We start from the raw sequence: 24,723 nt of genomic DNA, 5'->3' as shown, positions 1-24,723 counted from the left end.
TGGCATTTTTTTGTGGCAAACCAATACAGGGGGTAACAGTAAGAAAATATTATTCCATCCCCTAGATTCAAATGTATTTCTGATTTGCTGCTATGACTAAGATTTTTTTTTTTAAAAGACCATCAGCTATAAAGGAATAGTTTTTGTGTTCAATACATCCTGTTTAAGAAATGTGTGAGAGTATTCACTTAATCATTCTGAAATTCCTTAAGTGTTAAGCTTTGAGTGGAGAAGCTATGTTCCTTGAAGATGTCAAAAGGATGAGATATTGCCACAAAACAGAATACCTTATCTGTGCTGGGTATCAATAAAGTGTCAACTAAATCAAAGTTTTCCTAGAAGACTTATGTTTGTTGTCTTCTTCAATCCTGATAAAACGGATTTTTCCTTTATTGTAATGCTGGCTGAAAGTCTCGCTCATCACATGGCCACAAGATGGCAGGGCAATGCCATTCTTCTTGAGGACACCAGCAAAACGAAAAGCAAAGTCAGGGCTACGTAGACACAGACAGGAAGTCCACGTGCTCTAAAACTTTATCAAGCTCAACTTCACTCTGTTCTTTTTTGAACACTCTCTTTTTTGGATCATAAAAGTAGCACACATTTTTTACTGAAAATTTTAACAACACAGGAAAGAATAAAAATAAAACAAAAACTCATTATACTACCCATCAGAAATAGGTCCTGGTGCTGCTCCTGAAGACTGCGGACTGAAATTCAGGCTGTTGAGGCAAAATAACTTTATAAAGTTCATTGGGAGCCAAATGTGAGGATCGATGTGGGAAATACCAGCCAGCATAGTTGAGAAGTGCTCTGGGAGTTTGTTACAAGCAACAAAGATTTTACAGGGAAGGTTACAGAGGCTCAGAGACCACCTTAGAGTGGAGTTATTCCGTTCTCATTGGTGGGCCAAATACAGATGTTACAGTCATTGGTTGTAAGTTACATCAGAAAGTTAAAAATGTGCAGTTTCAAGCAAAAATTCTTCATGCTTCAGCTATTTAAAACTGTTTATAACTTCTTTCACAGTTAGCAAATTACACACTAATCAGTTTGTTCTAGGCCCTAGCCACATTCTATCCTTCTCTTAAGAACAAGAGAACACTGAGATCATGAGACTCAACCCAAGACGGAGATTGTTTGGGAAGCTGCTTCAATTCCTTCATCACGATAAAATGGTAATGTGTGGACCATTCCCGGCGTCCTCTGTCAACACTACCTGCTCAGGATGCCGTCCTCTCCCACCTCCTCATAACACTCCCCTGGCCGGTGTCAGGCTCACTTCCTCACTCCATCTAATGTTGCTCTCCTGTGCCACCCTCGTGTTATCTGTTCATTCTTAACACCTGACACTGTTTCACATCCGTTTTTACTGTCTCCCCTGTTAACATATGAGCACTGTGTTGGCCAAGAGCTCATCCTGTCAACCACAGAGAGCCCAGCCTTGAATGATGCCTGGAGCAGAACTGTCCCTCTGTGTTTCTCATGAACATTTGGGTGTTTTTCCTTGAGACATTACTATATGTAAAATAATATATTCTGCTTTCTCATTCATATTTTCATTTAAAAATTTTTCCAGGTTATTAAAACCAGTTGAAAATCACCCCTTTTCCTCTATTTTAAATGCAATCTAATTTTCTAAAAATTATTTATTTTTTATGTTTGGCCACAAAACAAGTCTTAACAAAGTCTCATTTAATAAGACTAAGATCATAGAAAATATGTTCTCTGACCACAATAACAGGAAGAAATTTAGAAAATTCAAAAATGTGTGAAAATTATACAACACTCTCCTAAATAAACAATGGGTAAAAAGAAATATCACAGAGAAATTAGTGAGTACTTTGAGATAAAAATTAAAGTGCAACATAGCAAAATTTATAGGATGTAGGGATCAGAGGAAAATTTATACTTGTAAACACCTATATTAAAATGCTATATTTTTTTCTAAGGTATTAATTTCTTCGTAAATTTCCTCCTTCATATCCTGGATCTTTTGTCTTGTTTCATTGTGTTGTCTAATTGAGTCTTCTCCTATCTCAGTGAGTTTCCTTAAGATTGTTGCTTGGAATTCTTTTTCGGTCATTTCAAGGGTTTTCTGCTCTATAGGGTCTGGTATTTGAGAATTACTGTGTTCTTTTGGTGGAGTCATATTTTCTTGGGTTTACATATTTCTAGCATCTCTATGTCGACATCTGGTCATCTGGTAGGGTAGTTGCTTTTTCTATGACTCTGGAGTGGGCTTTGAGGAGAGAGACATCCTCTTCTTTTTCCAGTCTCTGCTGGTGGCTCTCCTTGTGTCAATGTAGTTGAGTGTCTGGTGGGCCACCTACATGGTAGCTGTGGCTATTGCTGTGATGCCTGCCACTTTTGTGGCAGCTGTGGCTGTGGTGGACCATCCATGTGGAAGTGGTATTTTCAGTGTGCTTCTTTCAGGGATGCTGCCCTCGGCTCCTGCCTTAGGACCTCAGTTGTGCTCTGTTTCTTGCCTGCATACAAGAGGAGGGGGCTAGCTCTCAGCTCCTGCCTCAGGACCCCGGGCATGCTCTTGAAATCTAATTTTTAATTAGTTTTTTCTATTACAAATAACATTGCAACAAATGTCTGTGCTAAAAGCTTTGACTATAATTCTGATTACTTCAATAGGATAGCTTCTAGGACAATGAAGATAAATTTGCTTAAGGCTCTTGAGTTACTATAAAGTAACAACACAGAACATTATCTTCCTTCTTTAATGATGTGGATCACTCACCTCTGGCCAATAGAATAAAAGTCTTTATTTTTTTCCTCACCAATGAGAGTTAAGGAATACAAATTACTATGACTTTCATCCAAACCCAACCCTAATCCCACCTCTAAGCCAACCCTAATTCCAGTCCTCAATCCCCCATTTTTAAGTGTACAATGGCTATTTTCAGAAATTTGTTAGCACTGGGGGTGAAAGAATAAGCTCACCATTCATAGTGCTCACCATGAATACTAAATCTGTTTCAGGCATAGCAACAGGTACCAATCCATGTAAAACTGATATTGCTAAACTTTGTCATTTTTTAATACAGTATGTGTAAAACACATCTAGAGACATCACAGAGAAATGGTTAAAGAAACAAAACGTATGCCACTTTGGTCTTCAGACATAGGAGGTTTCCTTATTTTTTTAAATTAAATTTTAAAATTCTATTTTTAAGTTAAAATACAGCAAAATTGACTTTTTATGTGATTACAGTTCTTTGATTTTAACACATGTGTAGATTTGTGGAAATACCATCACTTCAGGAACCAGAAGAGTTTCATTACCCAAAACAATTTGTTTGTGTTGTCTCTTCATCATCACACTCTAGAGCTAATGATGTTGAACGTGTTTTCATGAATTTATTGTAAAATGTCTGTTCAAATCTATTGCCTATTTTAAAAATTGGGTTGTTTAGTTTAGACATAACAATTACAATTCCTTGAAGTTGATATGACAAGCAAACAGAAATGACATTGTTGGGAGGGAGGGGGAGAGGGAGGGGGGAGAGGGAGGGGAAGGGAAAAAAATTGGGTTTTTAGTTTTCTTTCTGTTGAGTTTTGAGCATTCTCTATATATTCTAAATAAATGTTTTTGTTGGATATTCTCCCAGACTTTAGCTTGTCTTTTTATTCTTTTAATGTGTCATTCATGGGGCAAAAGTTTTGAATTTTGATAAAGTTCAATTTATCAATTTTTTCTTCAATGGGTTGTACTTTTGGTGTCCTATCTAAGAACTCTTTGCTTAACTCCAGGTTATGAAGATTTTTCTCCTGTGTTTTCATCTATAAGCTTTATAGATTCATGTTTTAAATCTATATGTATGATCCATTTTGAGTCAGTTTTTTTTATAAGGTGTGAGGTTTGAGTCCAAGTTCACTTTTTTTGCAAGTGGATGTCCAATTGTTCCAGCATCATTTGTTGAAAAATACTATCCTTTTCCCATTGAATGGCCTTTGTATCTTTGCAAAAAATCAATTGGCCACATGTGAATAGATCTATTTCTGGACTTTCTTTTCTGTTCCATCGATCTATTTCTATCCCTTCACTAATACCATATTGTCTCGATTACTGTAGTTTTATGTTTTAAAATCAAGTCACGTGAATCCACCAAATTTCTTCTTCCTTCTTTTGAAATTAGTTGAACTATTCTAGTTTCTCTGTTTTTATATAAATATTAAAATCAATTTGTGTGTGTGTGTGTGTGTATATATACATATATATACATATACATATATATATATACATATATATATACACACACACACACACAAAAGATTTTTTCTGATACTTTGGAACGGTGTTGAATCTGTAGCTCAACTTGGGGATCACTAATATCTTAAATACACTGAATCATCCAATCCATGTACATAATATATCACTCCATTAATTTAGATCCTGTTTGACTTCTCTCATTAGAATTTTGTAAGTTTCAGCATATAGATACAGAACGCTTTGGGCCCCGTTGGTGAGCAGACCACCGCCATGGGCCACGTGATACACGGGCAGAGGGAGGGTGCTGGCTCTTTGTTCCACCTGCACATGAAGCACTGCAAGCGCGCTGCGCCTTTCCACCACGGACTTTGCCGAGCTGCACGGCTACATCAAGGGCATCGTGAAGGGGCCGTGCCGCACCCCTCGCCAAGGTGCTCTTCCAGGATCTGTACTGGCTTAAGAAGCGGACCCGGCTGTTCATCGCCGCCGAGGGCACACACACAGGCCAGTTCGTGTACTGTGGCAAGAAGGCCCAGCTCAACATTGGCAATGTCCTTCCTGTAGGCACCATGTCTGAGGGCACGATTTTGTGCTGCCTGGAGGAGAAGTCTGGGGACCACAGCAAGCTGGTCCGGGCCTCCAGGAACTACACTACCGCCATCTCACAGAACCCAGAGACCAAGAAGACCCACACAAAGCTGCCTCCAGCTCCAGGGAGGTCATCTCTGACAACAGAGCTGTGGTCGGTGTGATGGCTGGAGGTGGCCGAATTGACAAACCCATCTTGAACGCTGGCCAAGCCTACCACCAGTGTAAGGCAAAGAGAAACTACTGGCCATGCATGAAGGGTGTGGCCATGAGCCCCAAGGAGCATCCTTTTGGAGGAAGCAACCACCAGCACATCGGTAAACCCTCCACCAACTGCAGAGATGCCCCTGCTGGCTGCATAGTCGGTCTCATTGCTGCGGGTCCGCAGAGATGCCCCTGCTGGCTGCATAGTCGGTCTCATTGCTGCGGGCCAGACTGGTGAAGCAAGACTGTGCAGGAGAAAGAGAACTAGGGTTGCGGGGCTTAATAAAGTTTGTCCTTATGCTGCTAAGAAAAAAAAAAAAGTAGATATAGCACATATTTTGTAAAATTTATGTCTTTGTATTTCTTTTTCTGCAGTTATTATAAATGATATTTGCTGTGGCTTAAATGTTCCCTCCAATATTCATGTTGAAACTTAATCCTCAATGTGGCAGTTTTGAGTGGTGGGACCTTTAAGAGGTGATTGTGTCATGAGAGTTCTGCCCTCATGAATGAATCCATTAAAGGTTAATGGATTAATGGGCTATCATGGAAGTGGAACTGGTGGCTTTGTAAGAAGAGGAAGAGAGACCTGAGCTACCACATGAGTGTGTTCTTACCCTCTTGCCATGTGATGAATTGGGCTGCCTAGGGACTTCGAAGTGAGTCCCCACCAAGAAGATGGACTTCACCAGATGTGCTTCCTCAACCTTGGACTTTCCAGCCTCCAAAACTGTAAGAAATAAAACTCTTTTCTTTACAAATTACCCACTTTCATGTATTCTAAGTGACACAAAACAAACTAAGACAGCATGATTTTAAAATTTTTTGGTTCCAAGTTGATATGATGTCCATATAAACATACGATTAATTTTCTGTGTTGACCCTTTTTTTCTGAGACATTACTAAACTTCTTATACATTCTAGGAGTTTTTTGGTTTTTTTTTTTTTTTAAGATTTCTTGAGATTTTCTACAGAGAACATCATCTTATTTGAGAATAGGGGCAGTTTTATTTCTTTCTTTCCAATAGGTATGGCTTTTCCTTCTTTTTCTGCCTTATTTCACTGGCTAGGGTATGAGCATAATGTTGAATAGAAGTCATGAGAACAGATGTTGAACAACTGACACCTGTTACCTACCACCAGAAGCAGCAGCCCCAGGATGTCAACCCACTGCATGGTTTGCAGGTGTCATGGTTGCCAGAGACATGGTTCATAGTAGCACTGGATGGAACAAGGCTTTACTCACATAAAGAAGAGACAGAACAAGATCAGCTTCAATAGTGAATATCAGTTCCCTATGGTCAGCAGGTCTAGACCCACAACCAACACAGAGAGCTGGTCTGTACATATCCCTCTTGTGATGCAGGTAAACGACCCCATTTCCCGCTGCAGGAAGAAGCCATAGCAGTGGGGTTGACCAGGTACCACATGATACATATACTTAGGCATAATGAAAAAGTACACATCAACCCTGGAACAGGGAAAGATATTCCCAAACAAAGAGATATCACCAGCATAGTCTGTAAGGGCTCTCTTTGTAAAGAAGTGTTCCAGACCCAAGGTCATTCTTATGTACCCATGCATGGATTGAGAAGCTGCGCATGACTGCTTTTCCCAACAGCAGACATCCTTGATTTGTTGGCACTCTTAAGGAGAAAGTATTCAGTCTTTCACTCTTAAGTGTGACATTAGCTACAGATTTTTAAGTAGATGTACCTTACCCAGTTAAAAAGTTGTCTTGTATCTTGCACTTTGCAACCTTGCTGAATTTGTTTAGTAGCTCAAGTATTTGCTTTTGTGGATTCTTTTGATTTTTCCATAGATAGGATCGTGTCTTCTAATACTAGAAATAGTTTACTTTTTTTCCAATCTGGATGCCTTTTCTTTCTTTTTCTTGGCTAATTCTATGGCTAGAACTTCCAGTAAAATATTGAATAGCTGAAGTGAGAAAAACCATTCTTGTCATGTTCCTGATGTTAGGGGAAAAGCATCTAGTCTTTCACTATTGGGGGATTAGAGTTTCAATTTATGAATTTTGGAGGACATAAACATTCAGTCCATAACAGGCATGAAGTATAATGGTGTATTATCCTTTTAACATGCTGTTAGATTCAGCTTGCTAGCATTTTTGAGGATATTTTACATCTATATTTATAAGCAACATTGGCATGTAGTTTTCTTTTCTGGTGATGTTTTTGTCTGCTTTTGTATTAGGACTGCTGGCCTCATAACATGAGTTAGAAAATGTTCCCTCTTTTCTACTTTTCAGAAGAATTTGAGAAGAATTAGTGTTAATTCTTCCTTAAAGTTTGGCAAAATTCACCAGTGAAACCATATGGTCCTGAGCTTTTCTTTGTTGGGAGATTTTTTTTTTAATTTTCAAGTTGGGAAATGTATTTTTTGTTGTGCTGGCAGTAATATATGCACAACATAAAATTTACCATTTTCACCATTTTTAAGTACCGTTCAATGGCACTGAGTACATTAACATTGTTCTGCAACCATCACTATGATCCACCTCCAGAACTTTTTTATTTTCCTAAACTGAGACTCTGTATCCATTAAGCAATAACTCCCCTTTCCTCCTTCTCCCAAGCATCTGGGAAAGTTTTGGTTACTCATTCAATCTCTTTAGTTGTTATAGGCCTCAGAAATTTTCTATTTCTTCTTGAGTCAGCTTTGGTAATTTTTGTGTTTCTAGAAATTTGTTCATTTCACCTAGGCTATCTAATTCATTGGTATGCAATTGTTCATAAAATTCCGTTACAAAACTATGTCACCGTAAGATTGCAGGTAAGGTCCCCACTTTTATTTCTGATTTTAGTTATTTGCATCTTCTCTCTCTCCTCCTCCTCCTCCTCCTCCTCTTTCTGTTACTTTAGCTAAAAGTTTGTCAATTCTCTTGATCATTTCTAAGAAACAACTCTTGTTTTTATTGATCTTCTCTATTATTTTTCCATTCTCTATTTCTTTTATTTCCAGTCTAATCTTCATGATGTCTTTCCTTCTGCTAGCTTTGGATTTAGTTTAGTAGATATTAATCCAACTATATTAATACTCACTTTAAATGTCAGTGGTCTAAATATACCAATTGAAAGACAGACACTGTTAGAGTGAATTAAAAAACCATATATGTTATCTGCAACAAGCCCACTTTAAATATAAGGACATAGATCGATTAAAAGAAAGGTATGGAGAAAGATATACCATGCTAACCCTAATCAAAACAAAGCTGGGATAGCTATACTAATTTCAGGCAAAACAGATTTAAGAAGAAAGAAAATTATTAAGGGATAAAGAGGAACATTACATAATGATAAAAGGGTCAGTTCTCCAAGAAGACAGACAATCTTTAATGTGCATGCACCTAACAACAGAGAGTCATATTACATGAGGCAAAAACTGACAGAAAAACAAGGAGAAATAGAGGATTCCACTATTATAGTTGGAGACTTCCACACCCCTGCATCAGTAATTGACAGATCTAGCAGACAGAAAATCAGTAAGGACATAGTTGAGATGAATAGCACCAGAATCAACTGTTGCTAATTGATGTTTATAGAATACTTCATCCAACAACAGCATAATACACATTCTTCTCAAGCTCACACAGAACATTCACTGATGTATACTACATTCTAGGCCATAAAACACATCTCACAAATTTAATAGAATAGGAATTATACAAAGTATTCTGTCAGACCACAATAAAATTAAACTAGAACTCAATAACAGAAAGATAGCTTGAAAATTTCAAAATACTTAGAGATTAAACAACACACTCCCAAACAGCACAGGGGTCAATGAGAAAGTCTCAAGAGAAAGTAAAAATTATTTTGTACTGAAATATCTGTTCATATCATTTGCCCATTTTTTAAAACTTCAGTTCTCTTTATCTTATTGATTGAAAGGAATTTTTATTTTTATGTATTTTGGTTACTTATCCTTTGTCTGTTAATTGTGGCACAAAAGATCTCTTTATTTGTTACTTGTCTTTTAACTTTCTTTAATGAGGTGCCGCAGAACAAATATTCTTTATTTTACTGTAGTCAAATTGATCAGACTCTTCCTGTATGGTTATATTTTTTATTGTGTTTAAAATATCTTCCCACCTATTGAGATGTCACAGATATTTCTGTTGTTTTCAAAAAGCCAGTACTTTCTTTATAGTTTCCTCTTACTATCATAAATATATCCATAACACCATTAAAACAATGCTATGTTCAGGTTTGTATACAAAAATATTTTATAAATAAATAAATAAATAGAAACATTTATCAAATGCTATTGTTGCAGACAGTCTACTTAATATTGAGGGAAATTAATTTCTTCAAAGGAATTATAATGTTCTAATGTTTGCATGAAGTCTGCCACTGTAGGATCCATTCTTACACAATCAGACATAGCGGAAGAGAAGAGAGGCAGTTACCTCAGTGACTGCAGGAAACTTATTAAATGGATTTATATCAATGAGGCAGAGAATTTAGCTTCTGTTTTCTAGAAACTGCAACACACAATGCAATTTTAATATAAGACTAGAACAGTAAAATGAATAAATTAATGATGCAATAAACCCCCTACAGAAACAAATACTTAACAGGGTGCAGGAAAAACTGCCTTAAATGAATGAGCAAATGTTGCTGGCATATATTCTTCTAGAATAAGGACGTGCACCCAAGTGTGAAAGGGCAATGCTGCAGCAAAAGTTTATGTGTTTCTCCTGTTCTTTCTACTCTAATAATGCAGGGGGAAGGGAGAAGCCTTGGCACGATCAGCTGCCCCTATTCTTGCTTAGCTGCTTAGCATAGTATCTTTGCATGGTGTCCCTGCTTGAGGGCATGTATGTGGCTTCCTCCCACCAATTTCTGAAAGCACTTGTAAGGGTGCAGTAACCTAGACCCTACTGTACTAAGAACAGGTACTAATTACTCACTTATTGAGTGTCACTTACGGACTAGGTGTCCACATTCCCTGTCTCTAATCCTGTACCAGTCTTGTAGTCCCATGTTACAGATGGAGAAAGTGAGGCTCAGAGAGATTCAATGACCAGACTAATGTTCCACATCTAGTAAATGGTGAAATGAGGATTTGAACCCTAGTTTCCCTGACTTGATGCTTGTGTTTGTCTGTGACATCATGGTGCTGCCTCCCAGCTGCACCCCCAGACATCCCATCTTTTCACAGAGTTTTGAATGACTCTCACTTTGTCACTCTTAATTTGTATCTTAATTTGTCCATTCCAGATCTCTAATAATTCTCACTTCGAGAAAACCAGTAAGTAAATAAATACACAGCTGCACCACAATTGTGCACCATCTGGAAAAAAATGCTATGTTCTGGGAAATTTTAATGTAAGATTCTGAACACAGAAACACAATTTAATTGATGTAACGAACTTCAGGAACAAAAAGAGATTTATGCAAGCCTTGAAGCAGAAAAATAAAATGACATACACAACTGAAAAATCAGGCTGGCCAAAATTTTCTTCACAGAAAAATTTTCCCTTAACGTTTTACTCAAAAAACTTCAACCTTGCAGAAAAATGGAAAAAATAGTACTATATATAACTGTCACCAAGATTTACCAATTAGTAGTATTTTTCTCATTTGTTTATCTTCATCTAGATTTGGATTTATATTGTTTTGGTCTTTTTGTATTTTCATTTTCTTTAGGATTTTTTTTTTCTCAACCATTTGAAGTTAGGATGCAGACATCATGATACTTCATATATTTTGTTGACATTTTTCTACTTATGGGGAGTAGAATGTCCAACCCTAACAATGACTATGGACTGAATGATCTCAAATTCTGACAGCCTGTAATGGGAGCTGGGTGCTAGAGAGGCTCAGAGGTGATTGGAAATGAGAGCATTGGTTTCTTGTTTTAAAAAAAGATATAGAAGATTAATCAATATAGGAGCCTTACAGTAGGAAATAACTCCAGTTTTTATTAGTCACAGATTTTGTTGTAATACTTTGAAACATGGGTTAATTCATCCAAAAAACAAAAAGGGTAAATACTCTATGTTAGTTAGAATCCCAGCAAAAAATGTGTAGACCGTATTTAGGGAAAGCCACAAGCAGTGGTAAGTTCCCTACAGTTTGCAACACCAGCAAGCCATTACTACATCTAAGCCTGAAGGGCAAAGTTTATGGGAACCTAGTGAGCACAGCTGTATGGACAGGCCACCTGACAGGGAGCTGCAGAATTTGCTAAAAGATGTGATTACCCACAAAGAATTGGCAGGGAGAGATCTGGGAGGGTAAGCACCCTTCCTCATTCTCCTCTAAGTCTTAGACCTCCTGCTGGTCCTCCCCAATGATTGAGCCAACTGCAAGCCAGGAGTGAAGGGCTATTCATGAAGCAGTTCATAAAGATCAGCTCTCTGAAGCAGAGTATGGTGGAAAAGGGTAAGCAGCACATTTATTGAACAAAAATGGAAGACAAAAACTGTTGGACAAAAATAGTCACATATATTTTCTACCTAATATTTCCATCTTGATAGACAATTTTTACAACACAGGAATGATCACACACACACATACACACAAACACACAAATTGTGATTGAGTACTATACATAGGTTATACAACTACATTGTCTATTTGTAATTTATTTAAATCACTTTTAAAGATATTATTAGTAAATTAGTAGAGATATTAGTAAAAAGTGAAGAGTAGTCCAATACTGGGGCTTAGAAAAGTAAGGCTTATCAAAATTCCAGCATCATTTCATTGCAGACACTACTAATCAGGTCTATAATAAGAAGCTTCAGGAAAGCCAGACAGGTCAATTTCTATGTAGTTTCTATAAATGTTTATCACTTGGCTGTACATGCACTCATCTCTTGGGGAGAAGGGAAGCTTATTCTCTTGTTTTCCTTCTCTTTTCCTTAAGGAAATTTCATTTACAATCAATGTAAATCTCAAATCATTGTTACATACTATTGGAATAGTCAACTCTGTATAGTGAGGTTATTTTCATGTCCTGTTCAACTGTGCACACAACCCATAACTGTTGCTATAGACAATGATAGGATGAAGAAATCCTGTAAGGCTGGTGTATTTATAAACCTCTTTTTATTGCGCAATCTATACAATCTATTTTTGTATAAGGCTAAATTTATAATTCATGTATTTCCAAGATTATCTTAATTAACTGCAAAATTTTAGATCTCTACACAAATTAATGGCTCCCACTTTGCTCCCAAACCCTCAATTTTCTTATTAGTTACTACCAAGCTACCTAAATAATATGAACATTTGTCATATCAACAATCTCTCAAACTGCATTATATAACTGTTATAGTAGAATGTATTCAGGCATGATGGGATTTCTTTCTCAGGTGCTTATGGGTTTAAGGAAAGGGTTGTTTCTTCTTTCTTGCAAATAAAAATAATTTCCAGTGAAATTGTTTATGCTTACATCTTTCCTGCCAATTCTGATTATTTTTCAGGATAGTCTCAGGAGCAAAAACACTGGCTGAAAGAGAATGAATATCTTCAAGTCTCCCAATAATTCTTTTCTTTTCACTTTAATGTTAGCATGTTTCATTTATTTTGTGCCAGCAGAATGAAAGTTTTTCATTTTTCTTCACCTACAAGAGTTAAGGAATCCATATTACCAGGAATTCTCACATGCTTCAAATTTAGTTTTAAAATGTATCATGATTATTATTTGAAACTAGTTCACTGCAGTTGAAAAGATAATGAGTTCATCATTCATAACTCTCCCTGTAAAGACCAAATCTTTGTTACTGGTACAGACATAACAGGTGAACACTTCATATGAAAAACTAAGTTCCTGAATCCTATCATTCGACATCTGAGGACTGAGGAGACATCTCAGAGAAATTTGGGAGTTAAACAAATCATATGTCAACTTTGGTGTTAGCAATAAGAGGAAAACAGATTCTTTTACAAATATCTTCTCATCAGTTTTGAATTTTAATACATATTTCCTTTAAAAAAAAAAAACTTAAGATGGGTTAAGAAATGAAAAAAATACAACTTAAAAATCTGGTCATCAAATTTGAGTTTTTGCTGGTGCAGTAATGCGCCTCATGTTTAACAAGTCATCTTAAAAATATTGCTGTGAGGATTAAATGAGTTAATATGTGCAGAGAGTTAAGAACAGTGCTTTGCACTGATCTAGGGTCTATAATAGCAAATGGTTTTTATTGAAACGGTCATACCAAATCAGTTTAAATTCCAATTCCAATGTTTATGAGCTAAATTAATTAAGCAAGTTACTTATCTTTTCAGTGACTAAGCTTCCTCATCCTTATATTGGATAATAATAGAAGCTGTCTCAAAGGTTGTTTTGAGGATACATTTAAAAGTTCAGAATTGGAAGCATTTAATAATGATTAAGCTGTTACAGTTTAATATTATCAATTGCAATCCTTCCAATGTAAAAATTACAGATGAAACAAAGAAGTAAAATTATAGCAGGATTGAATCCCTGTAAGGGCCATTACCTGTGCAAAGGATATTATTGTGTGACGTAGGCCTATGACCAAATGTGGGGACAGGTTTCAGGGGCCAAAAGATGCCCCAGGAAAAGGCTGCTCTGGGTGGCCTCAGGTCGCCGACCCCTGTTTCTGGCTGGGCCTCAGCCTCCAGCTTGCCCCCGTCGGATGTTTTCTCAGCCTCGTGCTCCAGGTTGTGTCAAGGTCCTGTGACCACTCGGGGGCGCTCCTTGTCCCGCCTGTCCTCGCACCCGAGCCCGGTCGGCCTGGCTCTGCCATCTGCCTCTCCTGACTTAGAGGCGGTAGGGCCGCGTGCTCCTCAGAGGGCCACCCGGGCTGTGGACAGTGTCTGCGGGGACTTCCTGGGACAGCCCGGGTCTCCTGTCGCTGAGCTGAGGCCCCTCCTGCTCGGGGCGCGCTGGGCGCCCGGGACGCGGGATTTCCCCGTGGAAACTCATCCTCCCGTAGGCGGGCGCCGGGGTTGGAGCCACTCCATGGGGACCCGGCTTCTGCAGGGCTCCTTAGTGGGACGCCGAGTTCTTGAAGTCCTTATGCCCTGGTAGAGGTTCCAGGGGGATTCTGAGGAGGTGGGCGAGGGACGAGGGTCGAGGCTGCTGCGGGACATAAGGGGGACCGTGGAGGCGTCGCTCCAAGATTGTAAACCCTCACAATGAAGAGCATCGTAACAATAAGGTTCCCAGGTGCTATGCAATCCCAGGCTGCTCCCTTTTAAGGAAGATGCCATCTGCCTAGAGCTTTACAGTTGGTTTTTACAGTGTATAAACTGCGGGTGGTAAATAGATTGTAATTAGAACCTGGACTTCTTTTTCGTGTGAGCGAGGCTCTCCCCCGCCTCTCTGGCTGAAGTTGAGAGGAGTCTCGGCTCTTCCTCGCTAGGGTAAGTCGCGAGTTCCCGCGTCCCTGGTGCCCATGGTGATGGTGCCCACCGCTGCAGTGCAGCGGCCGGGCACCCAAGGCACCTTCACTCTAAGCTTCCTGGGATATCCATGGCCACCAGAGTCCTGTCTGTATGCTAGGATGCAGGATTTCGTAAATGCCCAAGCAATCGCTGGGGCTAAAAAATTCGAAAGAGGAAGTGAACGGGTCATAACACTTTGTTCTGAGTTTCTGTTGTTGCAGGAGGGGACAGGAAGTCATGAGCCATGAAATACTGGACTGTCCTCAAATACACCGGCTGAAACTGAAATACTGCCCCAGAGATGAACTTGCCTCATTGTAATGCTAACACCTCTGCCCAAGCAGGAGCTGGGACTTCCACAACCTACCTGTCCCTGTTTATGTCATGGGTCAACTGTGAGGAAAATGGAGTTAGTTTAGTCAGACCCTCTCGCCTCCGATCTGGCTGCTTATGATTCAGCACATCTGTTGTAAAGTTACATAAGAGTAGTGTTAGTGCACATGTGTGCCTGTGTAACCCCTTGGCTGGTTGCCACACATGTGTACTTTCTGTAAGGAAGACAGTGGTTCTGAACCACTGGTGGCAGAGCTTGCATCTGGAATGAAGCATGTCTATTCCGTTATCTGCCGCCAGAATCTTTTTTCAACTACCTGACTCACGCGACCTGCACAGGATGAGGTAGAGGGGTCTGTGATCCAGCCCAACAGTCAACTACCTCTGGGAAGTATCAATTCACCACCTATGGACTGTACTTGTATTAGCCAAGAGCACAAGGCTTAGCTCATGTGACAACTCCCTGAAGTCCCACTGCTGCCCAAAGTTCACATTCCCTCCCAGGCCCAAATACAAATTTGTCTTCAGAACAGTCTGTCTTCCCCAGTGTTCTCCTTACTTGCAAGTAATAAAGCCTGTTCTTCCTACCCTGGTCTTGGTGGTTTTGTGCTTTCTATAGTCCAGGTCTCGTAACATGTCCCATAGGTGGGTCCCTCTGGCCTTGCAGGTCACTTTGATTGTGGGATCCCCCCTTTAGGGGGACACAGAAATGTACAGACAGCACCTGGGCAGCAGGCAGCAGGTAGCAAAGCGACCACTCTCTATGTGGTCATTGTGATAACCGCGGGTAGGCAGTGTGTGTCCAGCACCCTAAGTGGCCCAGTATAGATCAGCTGAACTCACAGAACTTCCCTTGAGAGAGAAATATGACCTGATGTGTGTGCTGAGATTTGAAAGGTGAGAAAATATAAAAAGTCTGATCCCTGCCTCCCACCCACCCACATGCCTTAAATCTTCATGCCTCACTGTAATTTCTGTATTTACAGGGATCTATATTTAGATACATACAGGATTTAAAGGATCATTACTTGGTCATCTTGAAGGTCCTTCAGTCTAAGACACCCCTGGAAGAGTATTGCTTTGAAACCAAGAGCAGGTGTCACTGAAGGGCTCTCTGCTGGGTGGCAGGAGATCTGGATTCTGACCTGACCATTATGCAGCTGTGTGGTCTCTGGCTCTACCTGCACCTCATGGATCATCCTTTGGGGAAGGGAATTTTCTCAAGCATTTTTCTGAGCTTGCTTGAGGATGTTGACCACTTCAACTATAAAGAGTAGGTGCCAATAAGGACTGGAAGGAGGACAAGGGAATGGTGGCTCTTACAAAATGTTGACAGGTCCCGCACAGAGCCCCAGACACAGGCAACAGAAACTACTGGCCTAAGCACCTGGATTCCTTTGTTCCTACAAACCAATTCCAACAGACCAGAAACTCTCCAGCTGTACTTGGGTGCTTACAGAGATACTGACAGAGCCCCTGCTGGGTGCACAGCAGTGTGGGAGACACAGTGGTGAATACAATGAGCTCTGTAAGGCTTACCCTTAAGGAGACACAGGATCCCTGCATTCAGGGAGCTTATTATCTAACTGTGGAAACAATGTATGTTAACACAGAGGGTGCTATGCTGTCTGTAGTGGTGGTTTTCAGAAGAGAGAAAAGAGATAAAAGATAAAGGGAAATGGATGGAGGACATGGAATAGGAGGAAATGGTTTTGTGATGCTCCATTTTGCACAGAGCAAACCTCATTCAACATTCAGACCTGCTCCCTCTTCTCTAGGTCCAAGGACCTTAAAAAACATGGAGCTAGAAAGCAGTAGACTGGAGGCTTCTGCAGACTGTAGGATTCAAGGTGATATTTGCAGACCAACTTAATGAGAGATAATGTTGGGAAAACTCAAAATTAAAAATTTGCCTTGCCTTTGTAATGCCTCTGTAACCAAGTTTGTTTATCTAAAAAGCCACATAAATTCAGCCTAGCTGTTAGTCAACCACATGCATTCCTCACTTCTATAACCATGCTTGTTTATCTGCTTAGACCACATGAGCTCTGAGAAGCCAAAACTTGCAGCTGCCTGTTTTAGATGTGTTTTGAGAGACTGAAACCTAAAACCTGGAAGAGTCTGCCTAAAAAAGCCCTGTAGAACCTGAGCTTTGGGTCCAGATTTTGTAGCATTAGCTCATCTGGGCCCACTGGCATAATAAAATACCTGACTCCCCAATCCTCCAAGTGTCAGTTGCTGCCTTGCTGAATCCATTTCCGTAGCATTTTCTGGTGCGTTGGCCAGGAAGCGATTCAGACTGGCCCCTTGAGCCACTGGCCCAGGGAGGTGTTGCCCAGCAGATCAGTGATGCTGCAGAGAACTGAGGAGGCGCCACCCAGCCAGTTTGCAGGGACCTCAGAAAATGGGACCTTGCCGATACTATGGTGCGCCTGTCCAACCTGACTCCATGGAGGGAAGGACCAGCCAGACCCCCATGGCCTCAGGTCAGGTAGGCCCCCCAATCCTTCAGTTCAGTTCAGGCCAACCTCCAGATAGAAAGGGAGCTTGATCACCTCCAGAACGGGTCCCATTGAGGGTCCGTCTGGGTTTAGGATGTCCAACTGGGTAAAAGACCTCATACTGAGGTCCATCTGTGCGGGACCTTGTAGTAAGGTCCATTTGGTTGGAATTTGTTCTGAGATCCTTCTGTTTACATATGTCTTTCTGGGTAGATTAGTTCAGAATTGGGGAGGGAAAGGTACCTTAACTTCTGTGTGAGTGTGTGAGTGAATGTGTGGTATTTGTGGCACCAAGACTTCCAAATCACGGTGCACAAGTGGGTCCTAACCTGCGGTTCCACGGTCATGTTGTACAGCATAATGGTGATTCCAGTCCAGAAACAGACTGAGACCAGACCCAGGGTTTACATGGGTACACCTTAGCCAAGACGGACCTATAGTCTCTCCAGGAACACAGCCAGGCACATGCCTGTGTGGTCTTCCCTCTCTTCCAGGAAGCGGGGGGGGTTCCCTACCCTTTGTCTGTTTTGCGTCTCTGATGCAAGGAGGGATCTGGGAGGGGTCACACACATAGAAGAAAGCCCTTGTCTATGTCTGGGCACCCCTGGTGTCCCAAAAGAGAGGTGGGAGTTACCTTTCAGACCTAGGTGAGGTTTTTTTGACTCCTGAGGAGCGACACATCTTCTCACATTGCTTGCTCTGAAAGACCCATTGCCCATTCTGCCATCAAGTTCCCCTCCCTATGCATGAGTTCCACACATCCCCAGGGGTGAAGCCTCCACTCAGCCACCTAGCAGAGAACTCAGATTGGAGCCATATCCTAGTACACTTTTTCTGTCACGGCCCGACGTTTTCCCATCACCTGTATTCCCCTAAGAGCAAGGAGGCCCTAGTCTATGGGCCATTGATCTCTGTGCACACCCTTCAAATCCACCCGGCCTGCCAAGGTGATAAAGGACTCAGGCTGCCATTTCCTTTACAGCAGGAAACCTTGCCATCCAGCACATCAGATAGGAACTGTCCCCTGCTTGCAGTCCCTAGCTGCCTGCAAACTTCTTACACCAGTATATGAGAAAGCAGTTTGGGAACTCTGTACCTTCACTAAGTGGCAGCACTAAAACTATCTGAGATATAAACACCTGAGACAGGAACGGGAGGCTAGAATTAAATATGGGGACAAACAATTCAAAACCTACCATCCTTGGATATATGTGAAAGAACTTTCAAAGGGTTTACTCTGGGGAATACAGAATCAAAATGACCCCCATGAAACTCTGGACCCTGTGTGAATTAGAATGGTCCACCGTTGGTGTTGGGTGGCCTCCAGAAGGGACACTAGACCTCCCAAAGGTTCAAGCAGTTGATGAGGTCATTGAAGGGGAGCCAGGGCACCTGGACCAGTTTCCATACATAGACTTCTGGTTGACTATAGCTATGACTCTGCCACCCTGGGTCCAGTTCTCTGTTCATAAGGGAAAGAGTAAGGTCCTTGTTGTACGGTAGTGCGGAAGTGAGAGCACAATCAGAAAGAAATAAAAAGGCCTATATATCAAGGAGAACCAGATAAAGAACTTTTGCTTCCACCATATCCCACTCCTTCAGGGATGCCTGGCCCTAAACATCCCTTGCCACACAGCCACCCAGCTTCCGTTCCATCAGCATGATCACCAGAGTGTCTAGAAAGTCCAGGGAGTCCTGAAGTGGTGGAGAGATGACTCTGTTCTGCCCAACAGGTTTCAGCCCTCCAGATGCCCCTGCAAGAGACCTGAGGTTCATAGCAGATCAATCCAGATGGCAGCGTACAGCCAGGGCACTCCTCTTCTACTACCAAAGCTTCACAACCCAGATCTTTTAAATTGGAAACACCATACTCTGTCATATTGGGAAAACCTCAGGCTCTCATTGGCCTCCTGGAGTCGATTTTCCTCATTCATCAGCTGACTTGGGAGGACTGTCCTCAGTTGCTCCTCACCCTCATCAACTCTGAGGAATGATGGTGCATCCTGGCTGAAGCTAGGCAATGGTTGCAAAAGCAGGCAGCCACAGCCACCATGGATCCCAAGGTCTGGGCAAGAGATGCTGCTCCAGATGCTGCATCAAACTGGGACTTCAATGAAGAAGGGAAGAATCAGCTCCACAGATATAGAGAGGCCCTCCTTCAAGGGCTGAGATCAGGGGCCAGAAAACCCACCAACATGTCCAAAATAATCATTTTAACTGAGAAGTCAGATGAGCCACCTGCTGAATTCTATGAGAGGTTATGAGAGGCCTTCCAAATCTACACACCATTTGACCCCAAGGCAGCCCAGAATCAACGGATGGTCAACACAGACTTTGTGGCCCAGTCCTGGGCCAACATCCACTGCAAGCTTCAAAAGCTGGAAGGTTTTGCTGGGATGAATGCCACACAGCTCCTACAGCTGGCCAACAAGGTATTCAATTGAGAACTGGAGCGCAGAAGGAGGCAGATAAATGCCTGAGGCAGAAGGTGGCACTCCAGGCAGCAGCACTCAATCCAGACCAGAGCTCTGCACCAAAGAAGAAAAAGAACCCCTGCCAAGGAGGAATGACACTCCTAAAGCCCAACCAGTGTGCTTTCTGCAGGGACCTTGGCCACTGGAAAAATGAATGCCCAAAAAGGGGGAAGAAACCCCAACCAGCATCCCAGGACAAGGCCCACTCTGGAAAGAAAAAATATGAGGCTGAACCATTGAGCCAGGAGTTCCAGAACCTCATTGGCCTTGCAGGGATAGATTCAAATTAGGAAAGACCAGGCTCCCTGTTTCTGGGCCCCCAGAAGCCCATGGTCAAAATGCTGGTAAGGGACCAACATATGACTTTCATGGTGGACATCGGGGCAGAACATTCTGTAGTCACCAGACCAGTGGCTCCATTCTCAGGTTGGAAAGCTACCATTGTATTTGCCACAGGGACACAAGCAGACCAGCCATTCTGCAGGGCCCAAACTTGCCACGTTGGATGTCATGAGGTGACTCATGAATTCTTATATTTGCCTGATTACCCAGTACCCCTACTAGGAAGAGATTTGTTGAAAAAACTGGGCACACAGGTTACCTTCACACACAGGGAAGCAGCACACTTGACTTTAAGTAACCAGAGGACACTAATGATGGCTGTAATGGTACCCAGGGAAGAGTAATGGAGCCTATACACCAAGACTGAAGGAGACTCAAAACACAGGACCACCAGACCTCTTAAGAGGCTGCTTCTTCAGAGACTTTCCCTCGGTCTGGGCAGAATTGGGACCCTGGGTATGGCAAGGAACCATGCCCTGATAACTATAGAGCTGAAACCAGGGGCCACACCAGTCAGGGGTAAAACAATACCCAGTCATGTAGGAAGATCAGTTGGGAATCCAGGAACACATCCACTGGTTGCAGAAAGCAGGAATCTTTGTGGTGTGCCAATCACCCCAGAATACGCCACTCCTGCCGGTCAAGAAGCCCAACAGAAAGGGGTCCCATCTAGTCCAGGAACTGCAAGCCATGAACAAAGCAGCTCTCACCCTCCATCTTACAGTGCCCAATCCTTACATGCTCCTGAGTCCACTCCCTGTACAGGCTAGATGGTTCTCTTGCCTCAATCTCAAGGATGCTTTCTTCTGCCTCTGACTGGCACCCAGAACCCAACTGCTGTTTGCCTTTGAGTGGGAAAATCCCTGCACAGGAAGGAAGATTCAACTGACCTGGACTAGACCACCAGAAGGGTTCAAGAACTCACCTACATTCTTTGGGGAAGCCCTAGCCTCAGACCTAGCTGCCTTTCCAGGAGACGAGTTAAATTGCACCCTGTTTCAATATGTTGATGACATCCTCCTGGCCAGTCCCACGCAGGAAAACTGCTGGGAAGGAACAAGAGCCCTGCTGAGCCTGTTCTCTGACTTTTGGATACAAAGTGTCCTGAGAAAAGGCTCAGATATGTCAACAGAAGGTCAGACACCTAGGGTACCATTTCTCTGAAGGACTCTGCTCGCTGGGAATAGAAAAGAAATGAGCTGTTTGTGCTATATCCAGACTAGACACTAAGAGGAAGGTTTGAGAGTTCCTTGGAGCTGCCAGCTTTTGTCAAATCTGGATACCAGGGCACTTGGAGAAGGCCAAACCCTTGTATGAGGCAATCAAAGGAGCTGAGGTCCTTTGAAACCCTTAATGTGGGGTCCAAAACAAGAGCAGGACTTTTTAGAAATTAAAACTCTGCTAACCCAGTCTCCTGCCCTTGGAATTCTAGACATAACCTGAGAGTTCAATCTCTTTGTACATGAGAAAGACTATGTGGCTGTGGGCGTCCTCACCCAGACCATAGGTCTCTGGCAGAGGCCGGTGGCATACTTGTTTGTCTAAACAACTGGATACTGGGGCAGCTGGCTGACCACCTTGCCCATAGGCCCTGGCAGCCACCGTCACCCTAATCCAAGAGGCAGCAAACTTACCTTGGGACAAAATCTCAATGTAAATGTCTCCCGTGCAGTGACCACCTTGATGAACAGTCGGGGATACAAATGGCTGACCAACTCTAGGATGATGCATTACCAAGGACTCCTCTGTGAAAACCCTCAGGTGTGCCTCAAAACAATATGAACTCTCAAAACAGCCACTCTCTTACCTGCTGAATCCAGCTCCCCAGACCATGACTGTGAAGAGCTGATAGATGAAATATACTCCAGCAGGCCTGATTTAACAGACTTGGCCTTGACTGACCCAGACATGGAGCTGTTCACAGACAGGAGCAGTTAAGTTCAAGAAGGACAGCAAAGATCCAGATATGTAGTAACAGCTCACAAAGAGGTTAAAGAGGCAAAATCCCTACCCCAGGGTTGGTCAGCACAGCAGACAGAGCTATGGACATTAATCCAAGCACTCAGACTCTCAAAAGCAAAGCGAGTCAACATTTACACCAACTTTAAATATGCCTTTGCAACCTTGCATGTTCATGGGGCCCTATACAAAAAAAAGGGGGGCCTGCTAACAGCATGAGGAAAAACAATCAAAAACAAGGAAGAAATTCTGCAGCTCTTTGAGGCAGTTTTGGAGCCCACCCAATGGCTGTTAGAAACTTCAAAGGACATCAAAAAGGCACTGACAGGATCAGTGAAGGAAATTGGCTGGCTGATCAGACAGCCAAGAGAGAGGCTGCTCAGACAGAGTTTGCTAAAAGCCAAAAGGAAACCTCCAAAATCATGCCAGTGCCGGAGATAGCACAGCAGATAAAGCACACGAAAGAGAGGCTCAATGGGCAGAGAAAGAAGGTGGAATTAAAAGCCCTGAAGGATGGTGGAGGCTCCCAGACCACAGACTGATGGTTCCTCAATGACTAGCCCACCAGCTAGTCCTGGAGTATCACGAACTGACACACTGGAGAAAAACAGCTCTGGAAACCATGCTGAATCACTACTACCTCATCGCAAAATTGGCCTCTCTTTGTGCTCAGGTCAGCTCATGATGACTGACCTGCATCCAAAAAAATGCCAAGCCAGAACCTTGGCTGGCCACTGGAGTCCAGCCAGTCAGGACATCGCCTTTCAAGGACCTGGTAGTGGACCTTACTGAAGTAAAGTACTGCAGGGGCTATAAGTACTTGCTGGTGATGATATGTACCTTCACTGGATGGACTGAGGCACTGCCCACACGGTCTGAACAAGCCCGAGAGGTCACAAAGGCTCTCTTAAGGGAAGTTGTCCCAAGATACGGGCTCCCTCTGACTATAGGATCAGACAACGGGCCAGCATTTGTTGTTGAGGTGGTCCAAGGACTGGCCAAAATGCTAGGAATAAGATGGAAGCTCCATACAGCATATAGACCAGAGTTCAGGGAACATAACGCGCATGAACCGGACCCTAAAGACCAATTTAGCCAAGTTCTGCCAGGAGACAGGGCTACCTGGGATAGATACGCTTCCCTTAGCTATGCTACAGGTACAGTGTATGATGGGGCCAACAGAATATTCCCCTTTTGAGATCATGTATGGAAGACCACCCCCACTTATAGCTAGACTGTGGGGGGATCCTCACCACCTTGGGGAGGTAGAGAGATCAAAGTACTTGCAGTCATTGGCCAGGACCTTCAAGCAGATAACCAAGATAGTTTTGGAATGGGCTCCTGTTGCTTGCCCGCCACGGATTTGTCACCCCACTTCCCCTGGGTGACGGAGATGCAAAGAATTACTCAAAGCCCATCTCTTCTGAGCAGTGAGAGACCCCAAAGTGGTTGATCTCCCACCAGAACCCTCAAGCGAGAGGCATTCCTTCCTTGTGAAATTAACCCCGAACTAGGGTTCTCTTCCTGCATTTATTTTCCAGACCAGGAAGTTACAGGAAGAGAACATAGGTGGGGTTATAGTTATAGGCTGGTAACTTTCAGGGAAACAAGCTAGATGACATTCCATTAGACAATTAAGTGATCTTACAGCAATTTCTCAGTATCTTTACATAACAATCAGTAACTAGTCTATCCTTGAACCAGCAACCTTGCTGTGCCACAAATCTTTATCTTACACTAGAGACTTTATAGCCTGAGGAAAATTTCCAGTCCTCCACAAGGTCAATATTTGAAATGGCAAGGCTTTGGAAAACCAGGCCCTGTGAAGTACATATGCTTTATAGTATATTCCACAGGCTCTCATCCCTTTAGGAAGTTGGGCTCATCAGTTTCAACACAGTGACACAGTGTGTGTAAAAGACTGGAAAAAGACTCCTTTAAAGCCAACCTGGATGGGGCTGCACATAATTGTACTAACCACCTCTACTACAATTAAGGTTGCAGGTCTGACTCCCTGGATCCACCATACGTGGGTGAAACAGGCAGCCTCCCTAAACAACACCACCTCATGGTCTGTGAAGACTGATCCCTCCAAACGGCTCAAGGTCCGGTTCCAGAGGCATTTTGCAAACCATCACTACCCTGCTTTGGTCAAACTGGAGGCTGACCAATCTACGCACAGCTGAAGCCTGAGGATTCTGCTGCTGCAGGACATAGCAAGTACACTGATATACTTTTATGAAGTGATTAGCATATGTCACCCCTTGCCTTTAGTTTTTGTTACATTGCTTGCTTTGCTCTTTGCCATAGGACTGACAGCAGTTCCCCAAAGGATTGGAATAGAGAAACTCTTATTAGCACTCCTTTATCTCCTGTCAATAAGACGTTTCTTAACCATCTCATTGTGATACTGTGTCTTCTAAACAGTTGGCTTCCTGCTCCATTTCTCAGGGAAGTATCATCCAGCTACCCACTAATAATTGAAAAATGCAAGGCCATCGAGATGTTTAAAAGAAAAATTATTAAAAACCAGGATTGGGGGCCGACCCCATGGCGCACTCAGGAGAGTGCAGCGCTGGGAGTGCGGCTGCGCTCCCGCCACGGGTTCAGATCCTATGTAGGGATGGCTGGTGCGCTCACTGGCTGAGCGCAGTGCAGGAGACACCAAGCCAAGGGTTGCGATCCCCTTACCGGTCACAAAAAGACAA

General features: G+C 42.5%; 1 pseudogene; it reads left to right on the top strand.

The window, feature by feature from the left end:
• The first annotated feature begins 4,495 nt into the window (after positions 1–4,495).
• Positions 4,496–5,255, top strand: LOC134361668 (large ribosomal subunit protein uL2-like; annotated as a pseudogene).
• Positions 5,256–24,723: the final 19,468 nt, after the last annotated feature.

Source organism: Cynocephalus volans, chromosome 13, assembly GCF_027409185.1.
Source record: "Cynocephalus volans isolate mCynVol1 chromosome 13, mCynVol1.pri, whole genome shotgun sequence".
Lineage (NCBI taxonomy): Eukaryota > Metazoa > Chordata > Mammalia > Dermoptera > Cynocephalidae > Cynocephalus > Cynocephalus volans.
This window is presented reverse-complemented; position numbering and strand designations above follow the sequence as displayed.